The sequence below is a fragment of the Neofelis nebulosa genome, chromosome 8 (genome assembly GCF_028018385.1).
Source record: "Neofelis nebulosa isolate mNeoNeb1 chromosome 8, mNeoNeb1.pri, whole genome shotgun sequence".
NCBI lineage: Eukaryota > Metazoa > Chordata > Mammalia > Carnivora > Felidae > Neofelis > Neofelis nebulosa.
Genome location: NC_080789.1, coordinates 123,354,009 through 123,377,765, shown reverse-complemented (window position 1 = coordinate 123,377,765; position 23,757 = coordinate 123,354,009).

Below are 23,757 nucleotides of genomic sequence, written 5' to 3'. Positions count from 1 at the left end.
CAAAAGTGGTAAAGACGTAAATTAGCCAGGGTTCTCCGGATAAACAAATCAACAGGAGATTGGTTATATATGAGATTGACATACACACATAGGAAGAGAGATTTATTTTAAGGAATTGGCCAAGTCTGAAATCTGCAGACTGGAGAGCAGGCTGGAGACCCAAGGAAGAGTTAAATATTGCAGAATTCCTCCTTCCCTGGGAGACCTAGTCTTTCTTTTGAGGCCTTCAACTGATTGGATGAGGCCCACCCACACTATGGAGGGTAATCTGCTTTACTCAGAGTCCACTGATCTCAATGTTAATCTCATCTAAAAAATGCCTTCATAGACCATGGGGGAGGGGAAGGAAAAAAAAAAAAAAAAAAAGCTAGGGAGAGAGCCAAACCATAAGAGACTCTGAAAACCTGAGAATAAACTGAGGGTTGATGGGGAGTGGGAGGGCGGGGAGGGTGGGTCATGGGCACTGAGGAGGGCACCTGTTGGGAGGAGCCCTGGGTATTGTATGGAAACCATTCTGACAATAAATTTCATATTAAAAAAATAATACTAAATAAATAAAGCCTTCATAGCAACATCCAGACTGCTGTTTGACCAAAAACTGAGTTCTGTGGCCTGGCCAAGGTGACTCACAAAATTAAGCACCACACTTGCTTTTCATATTGGGGGTATGTTTTTCACCATACAGGTAGCTACTGTCTATCAGACTCACCCCACGAGGGTCTAGGACCCCCTGCTTTACACTTTCAGAGAAGATATTTTACCAGTTTGTTAGGTATTTGAATGAGAACCGAGTAAATTTACTTACTCTAACCAAGCACCTGAGAAGATCGCTTATAAATCAGAAACAAATCTAATGACATTGTGTAGGATACCACACCCCTCCGGTGCCTAGGATGTCATCTGTGCAACCTTTACACCTGTGCTTCGACTACCCCTCTCACTCCCATCTACCTCCTGAATTCTTTTTATTCTCTTAAGACTTTCATCAAATACCACAATCTTCAAAAGCCCTTCCCGGTCCACACAACCTGTCCACCCTGCCCTGTTACTCCCTCACTTCCTCCTACTCTGCTGCTTGGTGACTTTTCTTATGCTCCCCCCACCCCCTTCCCTACTGCAGCGACATCATCTGGTCCTCTGCTGGCCAAGGCTGTGCTTCCACGTCCCTCTTCTCTAAAGTGGGGACAAGGAGGACACTGGAAGGCAAAGTGAATCAGGCATTTCTACAGAAATCTTTCCCTCTCCATGGTTTTTGGTTTGTTTGTTTTTTTTAATTTTTAAACATTAGCTCTTATTGGTATAAAACCTCAACTGACTAGAAAATACTGCCTTGCCAAAATGCTTCAGCCCTGGACGGTGAGAGTGTCAGATCCCCAGGAAACCAAAGTGACAATCGAAGGTCACTGGCGCAACCTGGGTGGTTCCATCAGTTGAGCGTCCAGCTCTTGGTTTTGGCTCAGGTCATGATCTCACAGTTCATACACTGAAGCACCGTGTGGAGCTCTGCACTAATGGTGTGGAGCCTGCTTGAGATTCTCTCTCTCTCTCTCTCTCTCCTAAAATAAATATATAAATAAACACTACTACTCATGTTAAGGTTAATGCTTTAACCCGAGAGTCCCAGGCACACTATTTCCTGCAGACGTCCAAGTACAGCCACCACGTGGGTTCCCGTCAGCTTGGGTCACGTGGTGTTTCAGGGCCCTAGCTCTGACGACTTGTTCCTTTGCCTACTGACTCTGCTCCTGGACTTGGCCTCCATCTACTGTGCAGACTGCAGCCACCCACGCAGGAAATACAGTGTCCTTCTTCTTTAACAGAGATTACAAACCCCTAAAACCGGGTGAGCATTAAAAAGAAAAAGAGAGAGGACAAAGCAGCAACCTTGGCGTCCGGAGACAGGAAAATACCCAGGAACGTCAGCCTCAACCTGACTGCAGTCCCTTTGCTCTCCTTATACACTCAAGCCCTGCAAAGCAAGGTGTGTGCTAGATTTGTGAAACAGTAAGACGGGGGGAAATGACCAGAGGTATGCAGAAATCACACCCATATGACCTAAGAAGTCAGTCTAACAAACTTGAGTAAATATGATAGGAAAACTCTAAAGTACTAGAAAACCATACATAACAACTAAAGGCAGATATATTAAGCTATAGCAACGTAAGCAAAATTAGTCAGAGAAAGACAAATATATGACTTCACTCATATGTGGAATTGAAGATACAAAACAGATGAACATAAGGGAAGGGAAGCAAAAATAATACAGAAACCAGGAGGGAGACAAAACATAAGAGACTCTTAAATATAGAGAACAAACTGAGGGTTGCTGGAGGGGTTGTGGGAGGGGATGGGCTAAATGGGCAAGGGGCATTAGGGAGGACCCTTGTCGGGACAAGCACTGGGTGTTGTATGTAGGGGATGAACCACCGGATTCTACTCCTGAAATCATTACTGCACTATATGCTAACTAACCTGGATGTAAATTAAAAAGTAAATAAAATTTTTTTAAAAAAAGAAGCTATAGCAATGAAGTGGGGTTTTTTTGTTTTTTTGCTTTCTTTTTTTTAAGTTTAAAAGACACTTATAGAAACACTGGTCTCATTTACAGAAAGAAGAAGAGGGGGGAGGAGAAGGAAGAGAAGGGAGGAGCAACTCGTTTAAAGATGTGTTTAAAGAATGATTCTATAACCTTTAGGGATTTGTACACCGAGATAACAACTGTTTTTAAATATTTAACTCCACTGCAAACTTCACACATCAGGTGAAGGCAAAAACGGGACCACCCGTGCAATCAGAAAAGTGGTGTTTTGCTCGCTTGCTTGAAAAGGAGGTATCAAGCCGCATTAGGAGTGGTTCCGAAGAGGTACCACCGTTAACAGGTGTCACGAACCGACACTAAGAAGAAAAGAGCAAACGAATGTAAAAGGCTCGTAGAAAATGGCGAGACAGGTCAAGTCCACATTTCACAGACAGAAACCTTAATACCCACCTTAATTCAGCTATTTCCCAACCTGTCCATAGTAGGAATAATGGCAGCTGAAAACAAAGTAAGACCCAAGAAAATCTGGCAGCAAAAACATACCCAGAGACCAATCTAGTCTTGCTCAGGATCCACAAGGCATGTGAAGGAGAAAACTCACCCCTTCCCTACGTGGGGAAACTCAGTCACCAACTGGCTGTCTTGTCATCAGTTGGTCATCTGCGTTGAAGCTCTTTGTACATAAGGCAAACTCCATAGAGACACTAGAACCAAGATTAAAGGGAAATTGCTTGAAAGCATGTGGATAATCCAGGGACATCACCAGCCATCAGGAATAGCACCTTCATTCCAGGCCTCAGTTCAAGATTTTACAACACGGGTCCCCTCAGCCCATTGTTGTGGAAATGCCACCTCCTTGGGTCCTATTAGAGACGGAGCCGTAACAAATATGGTGGCACCGGCATGAAATGCAGAAGGAAACGCCCAGGACACATCTGTCCTGGCCTAGTCCTCCTGGTGATCCCACTGAAGGATCCGGGGTCAAGACAGAGAATTCACAATGTTCTTCACCCCCCACCATCTTTGACTATGTTTGATACAAGATTTGTAATTTGGAAAATGCTGAGGCAAAAAAGAAGAGGATGGGGTGTTAACCTGACTTCTTGGTTAATCTCATTTCCCACTTCTTTTCTAATTTTTTTAATGTTTATTCATTTTTGAGAGAAAGACACAGAGCATGAGTGGGGGTGGGGCAGCGAGAGAGGGAGACACAGAATCCGAAGCCAGCTCCAGGCTCTGAGCTGTCGGCAGAGAGCCCGATGAGGGGCTCGAACTCGAGACCCACGAGATCATGACCTGAACCGCATTTAGCCGCTTAACCGACTGAGTCACCCAGGCACTCCTCCCACTTCTTTTTTAAAATCATGACTATCCAAGGTACTTGGGTGGCTCAGTTAGTTGAGCATCCAACTGTTGGTTTCAGCTGAGGGCATGACCGTGGGATCGAGCCCCACATCGGACTCTGCACCAAGCGTGGAGCCTGCTTAAGATTCTCCCCCTCTCGGGCACCTGGGTGGCTCAGTTGATTAAGTGTCTGACTTTGGCTCAGTTCATGATCTCACAGTTCATGGGTTCGAGCCCCGTATCAGTCTCTATGCTGGCAGCTCAGAGCCTGGAGCCCGCTTCGGATTCTGTGTCTCCCTCCCTCTCTGCCTCTCTCTCTCTCTCTCTCTCTCTCTCTGTCAAAAATAAACAAACACTAGAAAAAAAATTTTTTTAAAGTCTCTCTCCCTCTCTCCCTTTGCCCCTCTCCCCTGTTTGTGCTCTCTCCCCTCTCCCCCTCTAAAACAAAATTAAAATCAAAACAATTATAAAATCATGAATATCCTCCTAGGTGTTTTCTATGTGTCCAGCACTCACACACTCATGACAGTCTAGAAAGAAACACAACAAAAGTAGTAACAATGATTGTTCCTGGATGATTGGAATCTCAAGCAGTTTTTTTTTTCTTTATTCCTTTATATTGTTGAAAACATTTGTAATGAGCATTAACAGAGGAAAGACACTGGAGCTGTTTTCATTTTTCAAATACAAAAATAAACCAATCCCTTGGATTCTTTATAAACCTCATCCAGTGGCCCCTCATTAAAATAATTCCCAAGGAGGTACGCAAATGAATGTTTGGCATTTCATTTTTACGGTTGTCCCTGCGACTCGGGCTGAGCTAGTACGAAGGGTTCTGTGTGTGCGTGACAAAGTGGGACTTAACAGAGATGCCTCAACACTCAGGAGGTCAGGGCAAAATGGGCAAAAGAGGAAACTGGAAAGAAAACTGGAAAGTTTTGTGAAAATTATTTTTCCAAAGGAGCCTCTAATCAACTTGTACTAATACGGTGCTGTGACTAATTAACTGGAAATAGTACAAACGTGATTTCCGGACCCACTGACATTTTCTCTTTCTTATGCTGCTGTTTGTTTTCTGGCTGTTTTTATGGCCGTTACTACTAAATTTTTGTTAAAAACAAAAAATTCTGGTTACGCAGAGCTGGGTCAGATCCGCTTCACTACGACTTTCCAGGTTGGTTTCCTAACATGTGGGTGGCTGGCTGGCGTTGTTGTGGACACCCCACGTCAACCAACCCCTTGCCTGGAGCGATGGCGTGTCACACGCGGTCCCTGTGATGCACTCAGGCAGCTGGGCTCCTTCTCTGACAGTGCTCAGTGGTCAGGGCATTGTTTTTTCCCTGGCTCAAGAACAAGCTTTTTCTGTTTTCTTTGAAATGTGAGAGATTCAAAGAATCTCTGTTATCTTCTTTTTTGTTAAGTCCTTTTCAATTCACATTTTACATTTAAATTCTCTTGGCCATAGATGAAAAAAAAGGACCACAGCACAAATGTATTTACCCAAAATGTTCTAAGAATTTTGAAAAACTATGAAAATGCCACGCTCTGTCTGAGAGCCCCATTAATGTCATTCAAATTAATTATATTTTATTGAAACTCCGGATTTAAAAGAAAAAAAAAAAGTATGACGTGGCATTTACTACAAGGCATATAGGTACAATTACAGGACCCAAAAATGCCCAAATATTTCAATGTCATGACACTTGGGAGTTAATTACCCAGGCACTGCAAGATAAGTTGCTATATCAACACTAAGACAGATTTAGATGTCTTAATGGTAACCTCATAAAACAAAGGGGCTTTTAAAGAGTTCTTACTTCTAGCTGAAAATACAAACTAATGAAGTTTCATTTCTTTGGAGAAGAACATGAACTTCTACACTAAAGCAGAAAATGTACCCGGTTAATTTTAAAATCATCCACAGCTCATTCTATCTGGAAGAGTCAGTGGTACTGAGAATGTTTTTTAAGCTTCTGCTATTAAAAAGTTTCACAACCATATGCTTTCTTAGCTTTATCAGAAGCACTGGAACAAGTTATAATCTCAAACTAAGGACGAAGAAATTGGAAAAGAGCCCAAGCAAATCTTTTTAAATCCATAATTTTAGGGAAAATCATCACAACTCTGAGTACTGGTTTCTCTTAGACCTCAAGAGACGTTATAAAGAGGGTGATGTTCAGCTAGCAATAATTTTTTTTAATCTGTTAATTTACGCCCCCAAAAGAAGCAGGGCTAGGGTGGGGACCCTCTGGGGTCAACGTTACAGCCCTTTCAACTTGGGTATTGATGCTATATTGACACACGAAGGTTAGGGCACGCAAGGATCGTGTGAAATACACGAATGTTCACTCACCTGCTTCACTAGCTCAAGGTAACCGTTACACGTGTGACTGCATCCCAGCTTTACCGGCCACCAGCTCGGTCATTTGGGCATGTTATTTAGCCCCTCTGGGTCTGTGTCCTCATCTCCGAAGTGGCAATAATAACAATACGCACCTCACCGAGTTGTTAGGAGGATGATAGGAATTAACATCTGTGAAGTGCTCTGAAAATAGCTCTGGCACACAGTAAGCAGTTTGTGTCAAACAAACTCCCATTTACAGAACTGCCCCTGCAGCCCAACTCTGTGACAAGCCCGTAGTCCAGATGATTCTGACTACACTGGCATCGGAAGTAGCCACAATTCCCACGAGAGAGAGAGAGAGAGAGAGAGAGAGAGAGAGAGAGAGAGTTAGTTCAGGAAGCCCCGGTTTGAGAATGAAAAGAAACTATCCAAGACGACCCGAGGTAGCTGTGTAGGGACATACACGTTAAAACCGGCCAGAACAGTCTGGCTGTGGGCTGCCCTACGGCTACACAGACAAATGCTTTGTTTGTCCTGAGGCTTAGTTGTCTCCGGGTGACTCATCACAATGCAGACCAATGAACCGTGTTCAAATCGTCCTGCGTTAACACCGGAGCTCGGTTAGACAGGAAACATAGGGCAGGCTAGTATTAGCCGGACACGGGTTGGACACCGCATAAGGCATCTCCAAATCAGGACGCAGGGAAGGTTCCCTGCTTTGCACAGTAGAGAACATTTTGCCATCATGACGCTGTAAGCTGTGCGGCCCTAGCTCATATTCAGATTCCTGATTCCGGTCTGGACTTTCTCCTACACGATGCTCCTTTTTGTTTAGAAAAACAAATCGAGAGTATTTTCAGAGAGGGAGAAGAGAGACTGACTCAACTCTTGAATCCATCAACTTCCCAAATTTGTGCAAAGTTCGATGCTAAAAACCAGAAATGCAAAGACAGCCGTGGTCCTCCAGGCACTTGAAAAGCGCTAGGGAAAGGTTGCGGGGGGCAACAGGAACAAAGTACGCGCTTCTGGTGGTGGAAGAAATCAGCACGACCACCTCAAAGCAAATGGCATCACACCCAGAAAGGTCGAACGTGCACACAGACCTGGTAATTTCACTCCTAGGCACTTGTAGACTCAAAACTCCTCCACATTTCCACTCACGCCATCGTATCAAAACACTGGATGTATTCCACACTGGAAATCTACAAAACGGCAAAAATCCCGGCAGCGATGTGTGGCAACCTACGGCATCGTGGATGAACCGCAGAAGTATAGTGTTGAGTAAAGCAAGTCACAGAATACACACAATGTTATCCCATTAATATAAAGTTCAAGAAGATATAAAGTCAAGAAATACATGATGTGTGGAGTTATCCACAGGCAGATTAACTACAAAAGAAAATTATAAACACAAAATTCAGCGCGTCGGGCTCCGTGCTGACAGCTCAGGGCCTGGAGCCCGCTTCGGATTCTGTGTCTCATTCTCTCTCTGCTCCTCCCCCACTTGTGCTCTGTCTCTCTGTCTCTCAAAAATAAATAAATGGAAAGAAAGAAAGAAAGAAAGAAAGAAAGAAAGAAAGAAAGAAAGAAAGAAAGACAAAATTCAGAATGGCAGTTATTCCTCCAGGAGGGAGAGGAATGTGGTCAGGGAGCGTGTGCTATGTTCTGAATGTTTACGTCCTCCCAAAATTCACATCCTGAAATCTTACCCATCAAGGCATTAGGACATGAGGCTTTTGGCAGGTAATTAGGTCACGAGGGTAGAGTCCTCATGAAGGAGATCAGTACCCTTACAAAAGAGACCCCAGAGAACTCCCTCACGCCTTCCACCAAGTAAGTTACAACACAGTAAGAGGACGATAATCTATAAACTTAGAAGCAGCCCTCATAAGACACTGAATCTACCAGAATCTTGATCTTAGACTTCCCAGCCTCTGGAACGCTGAGAAAGAAATGTTTGTTGTCTGGGGGGCCTGGGTGGCTCGGTCAGTTAAGCTTCTGACTCTCGGTTTTGGCCCAGGTCTTGATCTCACAGTTCGTGAGTTCAAGCCCCGCATCGGGCTCTGTGCTGACAGCTGCAGAGCCTGCTTGGGATTCTCTCTCCCTCTCTCTCGCTGCCCCTCCCCCCACTTGTGCACTGTCTCTCTCTCTCTCTCTCTCCCTCTCTCTCAAAATAAACACTTTAAAAAAAAAATTTGTTGTTTAAGCCACCCAGGCCAAATATATTTTGCGATAGCATCCGCAGTGGGTCGAGGCACAGAGAGGGTGCCATGAGTGCTGGCTCCCCTCTCAAGTTCAGTGGCAGGTACACAGGTGTTAATGTTCTGATTCTTTATACTATGTGTTTAATTTATGGTCATTTGCTTATACAATATATTTTATTTAAAGAAAGTGTTTGAAAACAAGTAGAAAAGATTAAACTTATTAATTGCTACAAGTAAAAAAAAAAAAAATAGTCACATACACAAAAAAGCCACAGAATAAGACTGGATAAAAGGAAGGATGGAAAGCTGACATTCCCTGAGTGTCTAGGTGCCAGGTCAGCCCTGGAGACTTTCACATAAGTAATTTCATAAAAAGAAGCACAGAGGTATTATATGGGGTTTCCAGAGGAAAGGGAGATGATGCCTGGTTGGACGCAGAATTGCCTAGAAAGGATTTGCTGTAAGACTGGGTAACGCATCTGAGTAGGTAGTAATGGGGAGATGGGGCATTCAGGCCAAAAAAGCAACATTTCTTTTTGTTGTTGTTGTTGTTGTTATTCTTTTTTTTTTTTTTTTTTTTTGAGAGAGAGAGCATGTACACACACAAGCGGGGATTTGAGGGGGTGAGCAGAGAATGAGAACCCCAAGCAGGCCTCATGCTATCAGCGCAGAGCCTGACGCAGGGCTGGATGCCAAGAACATGAGCTCATGACCCGAGCCGAAATCAAGAGTCAGATGCTTAACCGACTGAGCCACTCAGGAGCCCCAAGAAAGCAACATTTCAAAAGAGAACAGCAGGGGCACACTGGACAGGCCCCGGCAAGGTCGAACAGTCCAATGTGAATCTTTGCATTAACTCTGCGTGGCCAGAGAGAAAGGGTACTGTGAGCCGGTTCCCAAATCTGAGGCTTGTTAAGAGGCTGGATGACCCCTAATGGCCTATGAAAATCCCCAAGACTCTCTCAGAAATGCCTCTACTGTTAATTTATTCGTGACCTCCTACGCATAAAAAGAATGTTTAAAACTAGGCTTATTTTGCTTCTCCAAAGTCTTCAGTCAATCAGTCTTGAGCATCACCACCATAGGGGAAGGCGCCCACTTTAAGTCTATTTTTACCGGAAGACACATCAATTAACTTCAAGCAGGGCGACCTTCAAGTCAGTTTTACAGTCAACTGCAATCAGTTCTGTGTGTCTTCTCAGAAATATTACAAAGAGCAGCTACTATCAAAATGAATACCATTCACTGTGGAGGTTATGGGACCTGCTTACCGGTTCTACAGCCGCATTAGCTCTTCCATTCTGGCCAAGACCCAGGCTTAGTTCAAGTACGTTAGACTTGTCTCCTTCCATTCTGCCTCTGATGTTGACAGCCGCACATTCTCGCTGTCCCAGGAGAATGTGCATATGATCCACTCTTGCTTTTCTAGACTTTTGGAAGGTGCTTTAAGCTACACTTGGCACTGAATTCTTCTGTTATTTAAACTTTCTGTTATTTAAACTTGCACTGAAAGTTTGAAAGCAATCAAACAGAAATAATTTCAAAAACACCAAAAAAAAAAAAAAAAAACCCAGCTTCAGTCACTTGTAAAGATAAGGTTTAAAATATATATGGGGAGAGGGAGTAAGAAAAAAAAATTAAAGAAAAGCGATCTGCTATCATAAAAGTTCATATCTGAAAAGTATAAGCCAAAAGTACAAGTCTTTCGAAAACAATGACTGTGTGTGTAAAGTTTTATAATGCATTTTAAAAACAACTCCTAAAAGAACCGACATTATTTTGTAGCATGCTTATCAATGCAACATTAAACACGAAGTCATCTCAGACATCAACCTCAACCTAAACTTTCTTAAGACTTTGCAAAGCTATTATTATTTCAGAGTTGCGTCTACAGATTTGCAATTTCAAGGAAACTTAAAGATAGTTCAAGCATACTCCAAATGACTGTCAAGCTGTCAGCTGTTCTAGAACATGAGTTGGTTCATTTCCGAACTACAGAGGTTCCTAACTATGGGCGTGAAACATCTGAACCAGGACTCACGCCCTGGGTTTTAGGGTTGGCTCCCACACTCACCAACAGTGTGAAACGGGATAGGTCAAAGGCTCCTAAGTCTTGACTTTCTCTCCTGGTCTGCCTCTACGCAGGGTGTTTGTGAGGATAAGATAGATGGATATAAAAGTAATTAAATATAAAACGTGAAATATTGTAACACATGTTATTAGAAAGTATTTCAAGATCACACATTGGAAAATCTCCACTATCGCTTCCCTCTATGGACCGAGCTGACCGCCGACCGCCACGCCAGCCAGTCCGGGGTAAACCCTCCACCTGGGCGACCAGAGCACCAGGGCCTGCATCCAGCACTGTTCTTATCACACTGGATGTGTCACAAATGCTGTCTGCTGGACCTGTCAGCCCCGTGGGACCCTGCCCCCCCCCCCCTCATGCCCTATGTCACCTGTGCTGGGCACAGAGACACCCATTTCTGTCTGGGATGTTGGCTGAGTGAACACACGTTCCAGGCTGAAAACGTTAATATTTGATGAGCACAAACAGAATTAGCAAATCCCAGAATACTAAAAGGCAAGGCTTGTTCTCAATGTCCTTAGACACAATCAGAGAAACTACTGAAATGCCTTTCTAGAACTGAAAGGGGATTCACACCCCTTCTGACTACTTCAAAGGAGGGAGGAGGAAGTGTCCTCTTGAGAAATGTAAACCTCAGAGAGTGGGGGAGATGCAGCCTCAACGATCATATCTCCTACCAAATAACGTGTAATCAACGTTTTCAAAGTCACGTCTACAGCTAGTAAAGCATAATTCTCTGTACGAGCCAAACACCTATCCACAGCAAGTTATTTTACTAAAGCTGAAGCCCATTGCCGCTTTAATTAAAACTCTTTCCACGGTCTCAACTTTTTCCAGTATTCTAACATTAGGAGAATCAAAGTCAACTTTAACTGACTCAAGAAAGAAAGGACGGAGACTGTGCTTCTTATTGGAAACCGTGTATTTTAGGGTAAAAGTGACTCCAAAAAGCCATCACGTTAAGGTGGTCACACTAGCCCACAGCTACAATTTCCGATGAACAAAATAAAATCATACAATCGTCGGATGATCAAAACTGGGGATTTCCCCTTGGAAGGGTTTCAATGGAAATACTAGGTCACATTTTAAGTAAACGCAATATGTAAAAATTAGCTATAATGGCATTAGGGTGTTAGGACATTAATTTGATATACGGTGCTTGAGCCCAGCCAAATACAAATATTTCAAGTCCCCACAACACACTCTTCACTCTGCTGGAGTCTGATGCGGGGTCATCTAAAAATAGCGGCTGCACCTCCAGCCAGATCTCCTCCCGGGCGATGCTGAAGAGGCGCCTAGGAGTGGCAGGACTTCTGGTTTAAAGAGACAATGCAGCTTATTAAGCATTCGGAATAAAGCACACAGGGAGAGAGCTGCCGTTGCCTATGGCTCAACCCCCTGTACAACGCTGTGGTCAAATTCATCTTGACTCACTCTTGCCCCTCACTTACGGGGGGGGGGGGCAATAATCATCCTTCTAAACCAACTGGTTTCAAAATAACTCCAAAAACACAAAAATGATTCCGCGATGGGATAAAATGCATCACAAGACACAAGAATTTTAGAGGGTTCCAGAGATCCCCTGGAACAGTGGTTCTCAATCTTGGGCATCTCTCACAATCGCCTGAAGGGCTTGCACAGAGCTTCAGTATGGCCATCGGATCCCCGACCCTCTTGCCCGCCCCCCCCCCCCCGGCGACATCACTCTAGAAATTGTCCCCTTTTTCCCATCACATTCCCCCCTCCAGTGGTTCACTCACGCTGGTATATAAACATGCTGCTATTTCTCTCATTGTGTTACAAACAAATCCTTTGAACTCTGGTTTCTCCAGTGCCTGATCTGGTTTCTCCACCTTACTTGTCTCTAGCCCTATATGAAAAACTGTCTACACTTGCTTTCTCTAACTCCTCTATTTCTGTCCTCTCTTGCACCTCAATCCAGTTCTCATCACTGAACCACTAAACTGAAATCACTCATCGCAAGGACACCAACGACCCCCACACGGCTCGATCCCATGGTCAGTCCTCACTCGTCATCTCGTTTGCTTTGTTAGCAGCATCTGACTCAGTTCATCCTTCCTGCCTGCCAGAAGCATATTGTTCACTTAGCATCCAGATCACCATGCTCTCTTGCTTCTCTTACTACCTCACGGCTGTTATGGGTTGAATAGTATCCCTCAAGATATGTTGAAATCCTAACTGCCAAGACCTGAGAATATGACCTTTTTTGGAAACAAGGTCTTTGCAGATTTAACCGGGTTAAGATGAGGTCGTTAGGGTGGCCCTTGATCCACGGCGACAGGTGTCCTTGCAAAATGGGGAAATCTGGTCACAGACCTGCACAGAGCAGAAGACACACAGGAGAAGAAGGCTGTGTGAGGAGTTAAGCATCTACAAGGAATGCCAAGGTTGTGGGAAAACACCAGAAGCCAGAGGAGGCAGGGAAGAATTGTGGGTAAGAGCCACCAGAGGTTAGCGTGGCCCTGCTGACACAACCTTCATTTCAGACTTCTAGCCTCCAGAACCGTGAGACAGTGAATCTCTATTGTTTTAAGTCACCCAGGTTTTGGTATCTCATTACAGCAGCTGGAGAAAACGAATACACTGGCTCATCGTTCTTAGTATACATGGAGACTTTCTCATCACCCTAACCTTGGGATGGCTCAGGGCTCAGTCACCATACCTCTTTATTTGCTGTCAACACCCACACCGAGTTGATCTCGGCCAGGCTCCTGGCTTTAAACACCTGCTCTACGCTCATGGCTCCAGCCCATGATTGCCCCCGATCTCCGGACTCTTGTATTCACCTGCCGTCCTGACACCTCATCCTCTGGGTTTTACAGCCATCTCAAACCTAGCAACTCCTGCACCAAACTCCCAATTCTCCCCCAGATAACCTGTGCCTCCTCCAGTCCCTCCCATTTCAGTAAATTACTACTCTCGGACCAACTGTTCAGGCAGAAAAAAAGAAAAGAGAAGAGAAGAGAAGAGGAGAGGAGAGGAGAGGAGAGGAGAGGAGAGGAGAGGAGAGGAGAGGAGAGAAAAGAAAAGAAAAGAAAAGAAAAGAAAAGAAAAGAAAAGAAAAGAAAAGAAAAGAAAAGAAAAGAGAAAAGAAAAGAAGTGATATCTGACTCTTGGCATTTTTTTATACCCTAAATCCCAAAGGTAAATCCTGAGGGCTCCCCAGGAGCCCTCCACAATATATTCAGAACAGGGCCCCTTCCAATCTCTTCCCCTATCACGAGCCTGGTGCAAACCCATCATTTCTCACCTGGATTGCTGTGACAGATTCCCTGCCTCCACGCTACAGCCCATTCTCATCATAGCAACCAGGCCGAACTTCTAAAACATAAATCAGACACCATCACTCAGAGTGAAAGTCAAGAATCTTTGAATCACCGGAGAGATCCTACCGGATTCCTGCTTCAGTCCAACCTTCTCTCTCAGGCTCCCCCTCCCCCTCCTTTGCCCCTTCCACTCATCATTCAGTGCCTCTTCCCCCTTTATACCCGCTCTTTCCTCAAACATCTTCCCAGCCCTCACTTCCATCGGGTCTCTGCTCAGGTGTCACCTCATTAGAGACCCTCCCTGACATCCTGCATAAAATAGCGGCCCACCCCTCAACCTGCCACTCTCTTTCCCTGCCTGTTTCCAGAGCATCCCTCGCCATGTGACATATGAGGGATTTACCTCCTTGTTTTAATCTGTCTCCCTTCGCCAGAGTCAAGTTCCACAAAAGCAAGGAAACTGCTGTATCCTCAGCTCCTAAACGGGGCCTTGTACTTTGTGGGCGTTTGGTACCCATTTGGAGAGCGAATGAATAAATTAACAGGTAGAAACTCCTAACATGACGTGAAATCTGCTTCGTTATATAAACAGCACTTTCACAAGTTCGTCTACCTAAACTTCTCCAAAAGTAGGGCAAGCCCGGCTCTACCTCGGCACTGCAAACACTGTGGCCATCAAAGCAAATTCAGAGATTCTGGGAGGAAGCAGGACGCTTCGGATTAAATAAAGAAGAGAAGGGGCGCCTGGGTGGCTCAGTCAGTTGAGCGTCCGGCTGTGGCTTAGGTCACGATCTCACAGCTCATGAGTTCGAGCCCCACGTTGGGCTGTCAGCTCGGAGCCTGGAGCCTGCTTCAGATTCCGTGTCTCCCTCGCTCTCTGCCCCTCCCCCACTCACGCTGTATCTGTCTGTCTCTCTCTCAAAAATAAACATTAAAAAAATTTAATTAATTTAATGAAAGAAAGAAAAGCAAAGGAAAGTAAAAAGGAGGAAGAAATTACGCCAGTATCATTCTTCCTTTAAACAGTGTTTTTGCCCCTAAGGATGCCTGGGTTCTTCTCAATCTCACGGTCACTAGGGACTGAGCCACCGAACAAAGTGACTCTTCGGCATCGGCTTCTCCCTTGCAGGGGCTGTGCACCTGCGGCTGACGATAAATAGCCTGTGAATTCTCACGCTTCCCGCTCACGTAAGCTACGGACGCAATCACGTGGCCACGGGAGTCAAGGGTGTTCTTCTGCTGCTTGAAACGACCGTTACGAAATTCATCTTCCGACTTCCTGACATACAAGACGCAAGCCCGATAAAAAGAGTAAAGAGGTAAAACAAGAATATCAAAGCAGTCAGTGATGAAGATTCTGGTAGTGTTCTATACGTACACAGCAGCTGCCTACTTTGTGCAGTTTAATCGTATCAGACTGACTTCTATTTCATGTGCCGAGGTGGTTTGGGGGGTTGTTTGTTTGTTTGTTTGGTTAGGACTTCAGCAGGTGCAGTGTGACAAATCAATGCAGCCAAATTCTTAGCCACTGAGCTAAGAAAACCCCCCTATCACAACACCTCAGGGTAAGAGACGGCGCAAGTCGTGGGAGAGGGAAAAAGGAAAAGGAAATAAAGAGGACAAGGTAAGATTTCCACAGGACCCTGTTGTGTGCGCATTGGAAAGCTGTTAGGAATTTTGTCGCTTTGTTTCCATAGCTGAAGGATTTAGCTATTTGTCTTCTGTGGCCAACGCCTAAGTCCCCAGCAGTCTATGACCACAGCGCCATAAAATGTGGACTTGAAATGGGGTCTTTCGGGGGCAATAGTGCTGTGGGGTCAATGTGTACAGCATTCTGAGCATCTGAGAAGAACGTGCACGTCAAGGGAACAGAGAAGGGGAAGAATGACTAAGCTGTGGTCCAGGAGATGAATCTAGAACAGTGGAGAGGAGAGGAGCTACAGAGGAGAAATGAAGTCGAAGACGCAAATTTGAAAGCAACAGAAATAAAGGCCCCAGATATGGGAGGGCCAGAGTGACGTCAGCCCGGAGACACCTGGACATTCCCATCTGTGCCCAGCTGTTCCAAGGACTGAGAGAGGACACGGCAAACCCCCGGCGTCTAAACAGGACCCTCAACCGCACACGCACAGCTACCCTCCAGCAACTTCATACCCTTCAGCCTCATTTCTGACCTCCGATGCCCACCCACGCACATGTCCCTGCACGGCCATGCTCACAGATCATTCCACACGTGCCATCGAGGACTCAGGCTGTGTCTTCTGCTCTGAATGATACCTGAGGCTCCAAATTTGCAATTATTATTAAATCACTAACAGCCATTAGATACTTAGTCTTTAAGACTGGCATCAGAATAACATATTTAATTAAATTTAATAAGTAAGTACTAATGAGGAACATGGAGCTGAAATGCCTCTTTAATGAAGTCCATGGAAACATGACTCAGATTATCACACTTTTCTAGTCAATCCTAGAAAATTCAATGCTGGTTATATTTCCCTTCTGATTCCCACTGCCACACAGAATTGCTTTTAAGTATCTCTGAGTTAAAGGTTTGTTGGTTGTTTTTTTTTTTTAACTTGGGTTGTTTTTTTTTTATTTTGTTTTGCTTTGTTTGTTGTTTAAAAATCACATCGCTGATCAACTGCTTAAAATAGAAAACTAGCACAGATGTAAATACGTACTAGAGGTCAAAAAACAATTTGAATTCAAATGAATTTTCTAAATATATTCATATTTCCTTTCTGATTTCTATGGCTATGTTCGCTCATTAAAAACTCGTATGCTATTTTGGGATTTTACAGCAAAGCAAAGATAAGCCTGATTTTTATCTGGTAAGGGCGTTTCCTTCTCAGAAAAACAATCCAGGCCAACCACCACAATAATAGTAAACACAATGGTCAAGGATGTAGAAAAGAAAAATTCATGATTTCACATTCAGCACATAGGGCTCTGACCCAAACTTAAGAAAAAAAAGTTAACAATATACACAATTCTCTTGAGAATTCTAGCTTTGTTAACCATTTAAGGCAACTGAAAGTTTTTATTAACTTTTCCTCATTAAAAATATTCTGCTTCTCTATTAAGTGTTACTAATGTTTTAAAAGTAATGATATTAGGAGATACATTTCTAATTTCTAAAACTATTGCAAACAGGGGTCCCTGGGTGGCTCAGTCAGTTAAGCATCTGACTTCGTCTCAGGTCATGATCTCACAGTTTGTGAGTTGGAACCCCACGTCGGGCTCTGAGCTGACAGCTCAGAGCCTGGAACCTGCTTCGGATTCTGTGTCTCCCTCTCTCCCTCTCTGCCCCTCCCCTGCTCTCTCTCTCTCTCTCTCTCTCAAAAATAAACGTTAAAAAAATTTTTAATAAAAAATTAAAATATTACAAAGCATGTCTCCAGCATATCGAAATTAAGCAATTACCTATAAAGGCCCATAATTGGAAATGCAATATGAATTCTGTTCTAACAAACCAACCCATTGTGTCTTAGAGATAGAATTGGCTCAGATACTATTAAACTGGATGCTATGGTGATAGATGCCAGAGAGATGTAAAGACAGATTTATAAAGGAAAAAAAAAGTAGCCTGAAAAAGGAAATTAAGCAGTATGTGCAAGCAGGAAATAAAATATCTCTGAGAATGAAACAGGCAAAAAAGAGGGAAAAAATGAGGGGGACGAGGGGTTTTATAAGTGGTAGTAGGAGCGTGTGTTGGAATAAATATTTACTGTAGGTAGTTACTCCCTATGTGTCTGAGTCTACCCAGTAATGAGTCATTGTGACTTTTAACTGAATCAAAAGGTTCGTTGTGTTTTCTTGGTTTTTTTTTTTTTTTTTTTCTTGATGGCACCGGAAAAAGATCCTTCACAAACATGGAAGTGGATTTTTAAGGAACTGGAAGAAAACCCCTTTTCAGTGAAGAGAAAAATCTGACCCACCAGCACATACTTTCCTTACAGAGAAGGAACTCTTGCAAGTTTCTTTTGTATTTAAATTATCAAATTGACCCCAAATTTCGGTTTAACACGCGAGTGAATAAAAGTGTTGTTTTCGGGCGCCTGGGTGGCTCAATCGGATGAGCGTACGACTTCGGCTCAGGTCATGATCTCACAATTCATTGAGTTCGAGCCCCGCATTGGGTGCTGTGCTGACAGCTCAGAGCCTGGAGCCTGCTTCGGATTCTGTGTCTCCCTCTCTGACCCTCTCCCGCTCACACTCTGTGTGTCTCTCTCTCAAAAATAAATAAACGTTAAAAAAAAAATTTTTTTTTAAGTGTTGTTCTGTTTTCTTCCAATTTGACAATCATTTGGGAGGATCTGAAATGATAAAAAGAAAAAAAAAAAGCAAGTGTTGGGGCCAAAAAAATAGGTACACGGCCTCAACTTTATGAAAAACAAGTATTATAGGATTGTTTTCCACACACAGTGCTTAAGATGAATTGAGTACAGAGCAGTTATCAGAAGATACTTGTTTATGAAGAAAAAACCGTGGGAAGGAAGGAAGCTGTTTGCTTCTGAACTGCAGGTAGAAACTGTTCTAAAATATGGTAACGTCTTAATGCAGGTTTCTTATTGCAAAAGGTGCCCCATCTGCCACTAATGTCTTCACTCAAATCCAGTGGCATTTATTGAGCACCTACTATGTATGAGGATTGCCCATTTGGCGTCTGTCATTTAGTATTAGCCTTTAATCCTGCAGCTGAAAAGCCCCAGGGGCTGGTGAGCAAATAGGACTGGTAACAGCCTATCACCCGACCCGGGAATACTCGCACTCCATCTGGCACGTTATTCCTGGAACAGTCACTGGAAAAGAAATTGCACTGGGTAAGAACATTAACACAGGCGGGGTGATGGGTTTCAGTGGGAATTGCATGTGACACGGAGCTCTTCTGGTCCCCCCGCCAGCAGCTGCACGCCTCCACTGCACCCAGTGACTTGCTACCCCCCCTCTGGCTCCTTCCACACCTTCACCCTCAATCCGTCTCACTCGCGGACTAACAGTTCTGCCAACTCGGGGTCCATCAGTCTTTCCCCATCAGCGTGAAGCTCTGTGGAAAAGGGAAGAGAGTGCAGCGCAATCTTCCCCAAGACACGGGTCACTCCTTCCACCCTCACAGGCTTGGATAACTCATTGTAAAGTCCCCCCGGGTTCTCCTTCCTATCTTGTAAGAAGCACCACTGACAAATTCCCTTCTCCACATACCTTCACAGACCTGACATATCGTATGTGAAGTAGCTACTAGTGAACTTTTGGTGAAAACAGTAAAAATCACCTAAATAAATGAAACAAATAGCATCTGTCATGTCCTACAAAGATGATAGAAATTCATTGTTCAATTGTGTTCATGCCAGTGCTTATAAATGAAAATAAAAGCTAAGAATTGCAACAAAATTTAGTGATTAATGAGACCTGATTTAAAATAGAAAAACCAGGAAATAGAATGACATACACCTTCTCAAACAAATAATGTCTGAGATATTTAGCTAAAGGAAAATGACACTAACCCAGAAATGACTGACATAAGCAGGGAATTATTAATTCAAGCCTCTGAATTTCCTTTAAAAAGGCAAGGTTTCAATAATCTTTGCTTGGACTTACCGTGCTGAAAACATAGCAACACAGAGAGAACAATGAGACATCCTTTCTTAGGAGTTCATTTACTAGGTCAAGTGTGCTTTAGAATCCTAATTCTGATCTACAAAATCATTGTTCTCTTACAGTTAGGCTGAATATTTATATTCTTGGGTTATTTAAGGACACTCCAGAATTATTTCAATCATGTCCCACTTGCCCCATCTTATAGAATACTTAGAACACACACACGTGCACACACACACACACACACACAAAGTTTAACAGCCTATGCTTCCGAAATCATTTGACTTTACTTGTAAAATTGGATACATAAATGTTTTGAGAGTGCTATTTTTAAATTTTACTTTCATGACAAACTCTTCATATTGAGCCCCAAACTGTAATTCATAAAGAAACTTGAGAAACTTCTAAAAATGAATTACACGTCTCACAACTGTCATGAAACTGGGGAGACAGAGTTCCCTCCGATAATGAGCACCTATAAGCTTTCCTTATATTACGAAAAAGAAAGAGCAGAAACGGGGGAGGAGGAGGAGAAAGGAACAACGAAGAGAAATGGGTGTGTCCAGCCAAGAGATAAAAGGAAATTTGAAAAGAGCTGAGAGACTATGGCTTGGAAAGATTAAATTCACTCCACATAACTCCAGAGCGCACAGAAGGGACCATCAGCACAGACTCAAGGGGGACCGGTAGCACAAAGTCATATTATAATGAATGCGCTGCGTTATGGGGTGATAAACACAATATCCCTAGAGGAAGTCAAGTAGAAGCTGAAAGACTAGTTGGCACGGACACCGAAAATGTGAACTTCTCTCTACCAGGTGGGAAATGGGACCAGGGGACCAGCTCCATGATCCCACAGTCAAATGTGTTGAACCCTCTTTTACAGAATCAAAACAAGTGTAGATCAGCACTGCTCAATAAATGCATTATAATTCACATGTCAGAAACGTTTCCATTTTGGCGCTCAGCGTCCATATTCCCCCTCCTGGTGACATCCGCTTGCGCTCTCCTTTTGGAACGCACCCAGTCCCTCTGGTTTGAGTGTAGCTCATCTCACCCCTACCCCTTCCCCTTCTGTCTGAGTCATCCTCCTGGCCACAGAGATGGGCATGTGACTGAAATCAGACCCAGCCAAATAATCTTGGAGCTTTCATTCAAACTACTGGGGAAGGGAAGCTCTTTCTGCTGAGCTGGCTGGGATATAAGCCTGACGCTGAAAGGAAGCCATCTCCCACCACAAGGCAAGAGGCTACCTGGAAAAGAGTTGAGAGAGGGAGAAGGGCTGAAACGTGATAACCCTGGGACCGTCAGCTCTGCAAGCCTGCACGTCCTCTAGAGCAGTGAGAGTTTGTGCTGAGTTGCTGTTTTGCAACAGGAGTTTAGTCCTGGCTAAAGTCAAAGAACGAAACAATGAGGAAGGGAGCTTGAATGTCTAAATCCTGGCTAGTGATCTAATTTGCTATGTAAGTTTCAACCTTTAAAACCTGAAATATTTAGGTTATCCCCTTGGTACCCTACGAACTTGCCCATCTTTTTCGTCATGACTATTTCCCAGTTTGTATGAAACACTTTTCTCCCAGTCTTCCGCCTGGGTTTCCTTTAATCCCTCAAGAAGTTGTCTCCTGGTTTCCCCCAATCCTCCAAGAGAGAGGGGATACAGAGCCACTTCCCAGTGCCGTGAGCAGTCCTGTTCATGAAAAGCAACCAAGTCCTCCCTGCTCACTGCATTTCTGCCCATCAGCAGGAAAACACTCCTCTCTCTAAGTGAACAGAATAGTTTATCAAGCTGTCCGTGTTTACTGTTATGAAACCCCTGGCCACACCAAAAGAATAAATCCCTTTGCTCCCCGAATCAGGATTTTTTCAATGAACTCTAGAGGACTATTAACCTGTGCACCCTGAATCTCAACATTCCACACTTAAGTTTTCTGCATTTTGGAGCACTTTTAAATCTCTACTTACATATTCTTTTTTTTTTTCTCTCAGTTTATTTATTTATTTTGAAAGAGAGAGAGAGCCCAAGCAGGGGAGGAGCGGGGGGGGGGGGGGGGGGGGGAGAGAGAGAGAGAGAGAGAGAGAGAGAGAGAGAGAGAGAGAGAATCCCAAGCAGGCTCTGTGTCATCAGTGCAGAGCTAGACGCGGGGCTCAAACTCACAAACCGTTGAGATCAAGACCTGAGCCAAAACCAAGAGTCGGACGCTTAGCCGACTGAGCCACCCAGGTGCCCCTATTTACATTTTCTTAACAAATCAAGAAAGGGTTCGTGTTACAAATTTTAACACAACCTGGCATGGGCGCTAGAATAGAAGTCTCACCGGTCACCATAGTTGTTCTAACCTACAGCACAAAATAAGGTGCAAGGAAATAAAAACGTACACACATATCCATAGCTGATGGTTATCTGATTTTAGCTAACAATATGAATCACAGTATCACGGTTTACAAAAGACGGAAACACGTTTTCCAGAAGAATAAATCTTCTGCAATTTCCCCCCCTTAAGATGGAAGCCGTGTAAATACCCCCTACCATGTACTTAGGGCAGCTTAGCCAAAAGGCAGGCACTCAGCATAGAAATGAAGCATGGGATTTGCTGCGCGCAGTGCCTACCTCCACACAAAGCCTCACACTTCGGGACAGGAAGGGAAGAATAATACTGTATCCACGGGTAGCTGCAGGGGGACTTTCGGGAGGCAAAACGGCATTACTTGAGTTGGAATTTGGCCAGGACACTGGGGCTAAATACCCGGACTCTTATGAAAAGTGCCCTGGGATTGTTAATGCCCTCGAGTTGTCAGGACCTCAGTTTTGTGTCTTCTATGAAAAGAAAAGCTGATTAGATCATTTAAGTAAATCTCTCGGTGGGCTTCTTTAGCTTCTGATTATCTAGATATGCTTTAATCACCGTCAGATTGCCCCGGTTAAAATTAATGACGGATTAATGTGAGACACTCCATGATATCAAAGCACCAGAATATATACCTCCATAATATAGCACATATATATTTTTCATTTATTCCCCAGGGGATTAATTTGGAGCCCCAGCAATTCCTACTTGGACTAAATCATGCTGTTTTAAAGAGTACATAATATCCCAATTATCCCATTGCCCTTATCTTTATGAGTCTCCAAAGGAGGGATACAGTAAGTGGGGTGATTAGATTTAATACCACATCCCTGAAACCCAGGTCCTGTTTCAACAGACACTCTCTCTTTTTTTTTTTAAACAATTACTCTGAACATTAAATCTTCTGTGTTATTTACTAAAACACTTAGCATAATAAGACTGCAAACACAATTATTCATCTCCTTCGCCATACAGAAATCGAGACTCTATTCAGATTTCTTAAGGGAACCAAAAAAAAAAAAAAAAACTGAGAATCTTCATTTGTGGTGGTAATAAAATTCATAAACATTTTAAATTGGCAGGCATGTCCAAGGAGGGAAGTATTTGTATTATGGGAACAACTACACTTTAACTACAGCGTTGGGGGAGGTGACCAAAAAATATTAGCAGATGAGTTTTTCCTAGCACCTACGAAACCTCTCATTTCTTTCCTTTGCTTCCCCAATCTCTTGTTTTACAAACATCCCCTTCTGTTCTCCTTGAGCAAGTTGTTTTTCTCCTTCTCATGCTTTGCAGAAGGATTTTTTTTTTAAGCTTTCTCTGGCCCACGTGGCAGGTTTGCTGAGCCTTCGTTCCCTCGTCTGTAAAATGGGGCAGTTGGAAGAGATCGGTGGTTCTGAACCCAGGCTGTGGATTAAAATCACCAGGATGCTTAATCCCTTACCCTAGCCCCCAGAGACCCTCTTTAAAAATGATCCTAGGGGCGCCTGGGTGGCTCAGTCGGTTAAGCGTCCGACTTCAGCTCAGGTCACGATCTCACGGTCCGTGAGTTCGAGCCCCTGGGCTCGAGCCTCTGGGCTGATGGCTCAGAGCCTGGAGCCTGTTTCCGATTCTGTGTCTCCCTCTCTCTCTGCCCCTCCCCCGTTCATGCTCTGTCTCTCTCTGTCTCAAAAATAAAATAAACTTTAAAAAAAAAATTAAAAAAAAAATGATCCTATCTTTTTAAAAGTTCTCCAGATGATTCCAATGTGCAAGGGCTGGAAATGACTGACCTAGGTGTCTCCAGGATTCTTCCTGTCCTAAAGCCCCATGTGTCCTTCTGTTCATTTAGTGACCACTTGGCTAATATATCCAGTAAACTGGACGGATTGGTTTCCTACGGCAGTCATAACAAATCACCACAAACCTTGTGGCTTCAAAGAACAGAAATTTGTTCTCTCATGGTTCTGGACGCCCAAAGTTTGAAATCAAGATCCTGTCAGCGCCAGCTCTTTCAGGAGGTTC